The sequence below is a fragment of the Thunnus maccoyii genome, chromosome 23 (assembly GCF_910596095.1).
Source record: "Thunnus maccoyii chromosome 23, fThuMac1.1, whole genome shotgun sequence".
Classification (NCBI taxonomy): Eukaryota; Metazoa; Chordata; class Actinopteri; order Scombriformes; family Scombridae; genus Thunnus; species Thunnus maccoyii.
Window position 1 is genome coordinate 23,928,693 of NC_056555.1, and position 7,741 is coordinate 23,936,433.

At 36.9% G+C, this 7,741-nt stretch overlaps 1 long non-coding RNA gene across 1 annotated transcript; it reads left to right on the plus strand.

Annotated features, from left to right (window-relative positions):
• Window positions 1-772: 772 nt before the first annotated feature.
• Window positions 773-7,256, plus strand: LOC121890968. Its single transcript, XR_006093995.1, has 3 exons — window positions 773-864; window positions 6,768-6,793; window positions 6,928-7,256. It is a non-coding gene; the product is annotated as an uncharacterized LOC121890968 (long non-coding RNA).
• The last annotated feature ends 485 nt before the right edge of the window (window positions 7,257-7,741 follow it).

Sequence of the window (7,741 nt, forward strand, 5' to 3'; positions counted from 1 at the left end):
GAGCTGGATTTGTTTGAGAAGTGCCCAGCAGGAAAAGGCTGTCCTACTTTATCTCTCATTAAACAGGTCATACATCAGGGACATGACTCAGTTTTGAAAAAAAAAAAAAAGAGCAAAGCGGTGATTTAAGTGAAACGGTAGCAGCAGCGAACGTGTCGTCCAGGCTTTTCTTGGCCTTATTCTTGAGGAAATGGACCAGAAATTATTCTTTTTTTTTATTATAAAGATTTAGATGATTTCTTTATTGTCACTTCGTAGCACTAACATACACTGAAATGAAATGAATCCTCTGCATCTGAGCCGTCGTGTACACGTATCACACATATACATACATGTCTTTGATGGTGGGAGGAACATGCAAAGTCACACCTTGTTGCTGTGAGGCAACAGTGGTAACCAGTTGATTCCCAATCAGCCATTATCTCATCATCATCATCATCATCATCATCATCATCAATAAACCTGATGGGAGCCTGAGCGAGTCTCTCTGTCTTACATCATATCTCCAGGGCAGTTATTATTATTTGTTATTTAGCGTCACTTCTCCCTCATGCTTCGACGTTCATTCCCCTCTCTCGGTTTTGACATCTCCTCCTCTCTTCCCTCTCACCAGTTCACAGGTTACCATGGTGACACACAGTAGTATTTGCCTGTTGCCAAGGCTCGTCTCCATGCGAGCGCAGCATCCCTCCCACGGCGATGTGATGGATTGTGTAGTGGATATGGGGATGTGTATTCCATAATGTGTCTTTTTTTTTTTTTCTAATGATATTCTTAAAATGTTGTGTTGCCATGGAGCCACAAGGTGGAGCCGGAGGCCTTTTGGATGACATCAGGGTTTTGACAGAAGAAAGGTGATGCTGAGTGAGTTTCTCTTTCTCTCTTATGAATGATAATCATTTCCATGGCAACCACAGGAGGGGAAGGTTGTTATTAAAGTATTGGGCCTGATGAAATGTTATATTTATGTTTATTTTTTAAAGGAACAGTTCAGCATTTTTGGGAAACCCTCCTCTGCTCATTTTCTTTAAAGTCACACAAGAAAACAACAATGATGGAATACAACTGAGTATATTTACTTAAGTACTGTACTGAAGTACACATTTGAGGTACTTGTACTTTACAAGAGTATTTATATTTAATACTTCCACATTTTGGAGGCAAATTTTGTACTTTTCATTTCACTACATTTATTTGAAATCATTAGTTACTGTGCAGACTCAGATCATTAATACAAAATATAATCAACTAATACATTCTGATATATTTTATTTAATTAATGTTTATTTGTATAAAAGCAAGTATATCGCATTAATGCCACATACCACAGATTTTATAGCCGAAGCTAGTTTGCCATGGGCCTTTAAATCCATTTTAATATATATATATATATATATATATATATATATATATATAAATATATATATATACATACAAAGCAGCATATTAAACAGTTAAAATTAGCACCAGCTGCTCACATTAATGCATTAACAACATGTATATATAATCCAGTGTATGTCATATATATGATTCTGAAATGGGACATTCTGAGTACTTTTACTTTTGGTGCTTTAAGTATAATTTGATACTAATACTTCTGTACTTTTACTTGTAACAGAGTATTCTATACTGTGGTTTTGCTACTTACACTTTTTTAAAATTATAATTAACTCTGAATACTTCTGGAAAATAGAAATCAGCTTCATGTCTGTGTCCAGCTCACATTTACACTGTAAAATCTTAAATAATCAATGTAAATAAATAAACTCATCTTTTATCAGTAACTTAACTGTAATTAGATTCATGTTTCAAGTCAATTTATGTTGTGTAGTTTTTAACATTCAGAATGATTCAGAGCTTTAGTTGAGTCATTGTCGTTATTATTATTTTAATTATTTACAAATCCTCCTTTTATCAATTTGAAGATGCTTTTTGCACGTATCTCAAAAGAATCACATGACCTTCTTTATTTCTACTCCTTTACAGCTGCACAATAGAAGTGTCTTTCTCCATTCTGCATCATGTAATGATCATACAGCTTTAAATTACAGCTACCAGTTTAAATTATTTCATCTTGTAGCCAGCCAGAGATGTTTTGCATATTTTGCATTTGGGAACAAAACACGTCGCCATACTTGCTGAATAGATTAAAAATGGCACAGAATTGAAAAGTAAATTGATTTAATGTGCAAACCTTCGTCGAGTCGGGACAACTCCACTATGAGGACGTTTGAGATGCTAGTGGTTGTTGGTCAGTAAATAACTACATGCTGCTAAAACCACAGTGTCTTGTTTTGTAGCCACACTAGCATGACTATCAGTTTGACTTTACAGCTAGCACCACCAGTGCAACTAAGCAGCTAAACTAATTTTGCAGATGAATTTTTATTTTAGACATTATGGACACAAGAGATTTGCAAAAAAGGATTCTGGGGAAAAAAAAAAACAGGCAACTTCTGTGATTTATAATAATAATAATTTGGTTAAAGGCCATGATTGACAGAGACGTCACAGGCTTTCTAGTAAACATATTAAATCATTTAAACAGTTTCAGGGAAAATAGGCAGACTACAAGCTATATCAGAAACTTTTATCACAAAGTATCTCCTCTTCATCAAGCATCAAGCATCAAACACTGACGTTGTATAACTTACTGTATGTGTGAGCTTCTTTATTAGCAGACTCCAGCGTCCCTCTGTGCCTCTCCCGTTGCTCTGTAGTTAAAATCCTGCAGTCGCTGCAGAGGGATATGTCGAGTTTTAGGTTATGACCTGCCATTACTGATCCACAGCCCGGGAGTTAGCGATGACCCAGAAAAACCTGATGACAAACCTCCCACAAGCTGTGAACAAGCTGCTGGCTGCAGAAATCATCAGGAGCGACTGAAGTTTATAAAAAGACAGTCAGAGTTTTACAGGGACGTCAATAACCGACATGCAAAAATATATCTTAACATCTGTCTTTCTTTGGAAAGTCGAGTTAAGTTGAAGAGATTTGATTTAATTCTGAAACAGACACAAATTTAATTAGCAAACTTTGTGTATGTTGAGATCTAAAGAACATAAATGGAATCAAGCCTGAAGGAGAACAAACATCAGTTTAAGATACTGGAACTCTGGACTTTAACAAAAGAAGTTGTGGTAAATAAATATCCACATAATCCAACATAAAATACTGTAAAGAGATAAAAGTTCATGGAAAGTTATAGAAATATATCTGTATTTACTGATCCATGCTTTCTGGGATTGTTGTAAAAGTCACAAGACTTAGTTTGACATTGAATTGGTTGTTTAAGTTATTAGTAGTGAAACCTTTAATTCATCAGTTTGTATATTTAAAGAGGTATCCAGGGAGCGTGACAGTTATTTCTTCATCAATTTTATTTAACATTTCCAGCCTCTATATTTATATTCTGGGGCTCTACTGGAATATCTTTGCATGATTTCCAGTTAAAAACTCCTTATTTATCTTCTACTGGTCCTTTATGCAGCCCCTCAGTTCAGCCTCTGACTGAAACAGGCCGTTTTAGCTCCTGTCTCTTTAAGCCCCGCCTCCTGATGAGCCCACTCTGTTCTGATTGGTCAGCTTCAGGAAGCTTCTCAAATCCATCCGTACATGTTGGAGCTGAATCACATCTGAAATATGAGAGTGGACAACACATGGAAACACCTTAGCAACCACCTTAGCAACCAATATTATAGAACGGACAGTCGTTTGTGAGTAATGAGCCGATGTCAGCACGTTGGCGAGGTAGAAGAAAATGCTGCAAACAAAACGTTGACAGCAGGTTGAAGCCCTGACTTTTGACTTGCAGGCAGCATTTTTACAAACGTTCACCTCAAGTTTTGAAACTTTGAACATGTTTAACATCCAACATCAAAACAGGATATAAATATCTGAACATTTTAAAAAGCATAATATGTCCCCTTTAAGACACTCACTCTACAAACAGCCCAGGAGAACAATGTTATACTGTTTTAATATGGAAACAGACAATAACTAGAGAAAAGAACAAAATAACCCAATTAGAAACCATTAGGAGAGAAGTACTGCAACCTCTGGGTACCAATAAAATCTTAAAATTTGTCATTTGAAATAGAATAGAAGGAAAATAATGAAGCCAGAAACTGTTTAAGTTTCAACCATAAACTATTTTGATCATCGATTCGTCGTCATTTTTCAAAAAAAAATGCCAAACATTTGACTTTTCCAGGTTCTCAAATGGGAGAATTTGCAGCTTTTCTTGGTCTTACATTATAGTAAATTAAGTATTTGGGGGTTTTAAACTGTTTCTTGGACAAAACAAGACATCTGACAGATGTCACCTCCAGCTCTAAAAACAGGCATTTTCACTGTTTTCAGATGTTTTATAGACCAAACTATTAATCAAGAAATAATCAGCAGATAAATCAATAATGAACATCATTGTCAGTTGCAGCCTTAGTCAACATACTTGGCCACTAAAGTTGATAATGAAGAAGGTCTACCAAATGAAATGCTGTAATTAAAATAGAGCTGCAACGATTAAGCAATTAATTGTCAACTATTATATCACATCATATATAATAAGTCTAAATTCTCTGATTCCAGCCTCTTACTTGTGATTTTCTGGTTTCTTTAGTCTCTATGATAGTAAACTGAATATTTTTGGGGTTGTGGACAACCTTTGAGGACGTCATCTCTGGTTTTGGGAAACACTGATCAATGTTTTTCACCATTTTTTGACATTTTAAGGACCAAACAACTAAATGATTAATAGAGAAAATAATTCGTAATCGTTAGTTGCAGCCCTACATTAAATAAAGTGAGTACAAGTGGCTGACAGTGTGCAGAGTTCCTTGTTTTCTTAGAGGTGGAGCATCTCTTCCAGGGATCACCTCCACATGACGACCTTCCTCAGCTGAACACTGTCAGTCCGGCTGACAGCGGAGCCATCGCCAACATTAAGACGACACCAGTCCATTCAGCTCTTCTGTCCTTTAAAGATGACTCCCCAAATCGTCCTTTTGTCCTGAAGACTATTGTTTTGACGCATTATTCACAGTTCCTATTTTTAGAGTTCTGTCTCCAGCCTTAAAAGGCAGTCAAATCCTTACAGTATGTGCACTTACACAAGCAGAAAGCCAGTATCCGCTGTCAGTGTGTATTAAAGACACGTCGTCCCGTCCTGTGGAAGGCCTCGCTGCAGGGCAGTGAGCCCACGTGTGACGACAGCAATGAAAACAAACCAAAGACAGAAAATAAAAAAAAAAAAACAAAACAAAGGGTAAAGGGGCAGGGTTATGTAAATGATGCAAAGGCCGGCTGCCCACGGGAAGAGGCGCACGCCGCTGCATCCGAGCGCACTTTAAAGACAAGTTTTCATATCGTGGTCTTTACAAGAGAGCAACAGCTCCGGGCATCAACAACACCAGCATGTTCTTGAATTACTCGCACGGTGACTTCACCTTTTATTCATTCCAGTTTTGACAGAAAGAACTTTTATTAACAGTACGTCGTGGTGCTGCAGCGTTGATAACATCTGCCAGGACGATCTTAACAGCATCTAGCCCGAGTACTCTTAGAGACATGTCAGAAAATAACTTCAAGTACGTAAAGTGTTACAACAACTACAAAGATATAAGGTTCCTATGAATTATGTGATGCTACATCTCCCATTTCTTGATGTTTGATTAAAATACGTGGTGGAAGAAGTACTCAGATACTTTACTCAAGTATAAGTACCAATACAAGAATGTAAAAATACTCCATTACTCCATAAGTATTATGAGCTTGATGTAGTTAAAGTATTGCAGTAAAAGTACATAAGTATTATGAGCTTGATGTAGTTAAAGTATTGCAGTAAAAGTACATAAGTATTATGAGCTTGATGTAGTTAAAGTATTGCAGTAAAAGTACATAAGTATTATGAGCTTGATGTAGTTAAAGTATTGCAGTAAAAGTACATAAGTATTATGAGCTTGATGTAGTTAAAGTATTGCAGTAAAAGTAGTGGTTTGGTCCCTCTGACTGATATATTATTATATATGACATCATTAGATTATTAATAGTGAAGCATCAGTGTTAGAGCAGCATGTTACTGTTGTAGCTGCTGGAGGTGGAGCTAGTTTACACTACTTTATATACAGTTAGCTAGTTTAGTCCAGTGGTTCCCAACCTAGGGGTCGGGCCCCTCCAAAGGGTCAGCAGATAAATCTGAGGGGTCGTGAGATGATTAATGGGAGAGGAAAGAAGAAAAAACAAAGTTCTGATACACAAATCTGTTTTCAGTTTTTGGACTTTTTCTCTAATCTTTGATTTTTGCTGAAATATTGGATCATTTGAACATTTATTGAAATGAAAGCATGTGAGAAGTTTAGAGGGAAAAATCACTATTTGGTGGAGCTGTTAACAACTCATAGACATGTGAAATGTGACCCCGACTACACACTGCTTTTTGTAAGACGTCAAAAGACAAAAAGGTTGGAAACCACTGGTTTCATCTTTAACAATGTGTTGTATTTTAAAAGCTTGTTATATTATCCATTGTGTCAAATCTTCATCTGAAAAGTAACTAAAGCTGTCAAATAAATGTAGTGGAGTAGAAAGTATAAAGAAGCATTCCACCACTGCAAATCAGTGCACATCTTTAAAAACACTTTTGTTTTCTTTGGCTTTCTGTTGATTTTATATTTTGTGGATTGTACATGTAATTCTGCAGGTTTTTACATATTGTTTTCTGTCTTTTATCTCCTTCTTTCTCCTTTTTTCTTCTGTTTTGCTTGCAGTAAAAGTGCAACTGATCAAGAATTTAGTAAGTGCAAATGAATCTTGTTCAGTGTTTAAGTGTGGTTGAGAATTGGACACTTGTGGTGTAAATATGTAAATATCTTTCTGTTTCAGATAGTACAGTGTGTCACCTCTCTGTGTTGGTTTACACCCCTGCAGGGATCCACTCTGTCGGCCGTCCACTGGCTGCTGGCATGTGAACAAGAAGAGTAAATGATTGATACCAAACAAAGCTCTCTAAAGCAGGCCTGTAAATGATGGATGACACTGATCTTCAGTCAACACACAGAGAAGCAGCGGCTCACACTCTTGAGTTACAAGGTGCAAAGTGCAAAACCTGACAGCTGATTTTGTCACCTGAGAATGTTGGCCTGTGTGTGGCATTACACAGTTAAAGTGAGCAGGAAAACAAAACCAAGAGCCACTTCCCAGCCTGGGCAAGATGACAGCAGTACACAGAGTTCAGACAGGCACAAACAAATACACACTGATGTAAACATACAGTAAAAAAACAGCTTACAGTCAGGTTGGCCAATAGCAGCTTGTTGGCCAACAATATTTACTCCCCTGCTTCCACAATAACATTTTCCACATCGCACTAAATTTGGAAATTCATCTTCTTCTCTCCGTTTTGGTGCTCAAACAAGGAACTTTTTCAAAAATGGCCACTAGAGTGTAAATGTGAAAACGTTTGCTTGGTGTTGGAGTGTTTAAGTGGGAAACAGAGCTTTTATATCGCTGACAAAACAGATGGTGGCAGTCACGCCGCATTTCTTCAGAAGAGGAAGAAGAAGAAGAAGAAACACAACAACAATAAGAACAATGGCGGACGGCTTCATGGCTTCATGTTGTTCTCTTTATTGTCAACTTTGACAGCTTGTTTAGAGTTAAACATATCTGTCACCTTTCTCTGCTAAAACTGTTAGAATCTGTTACAATAAACTAAATGTCAGGAGGCCGCCATGTATACTGT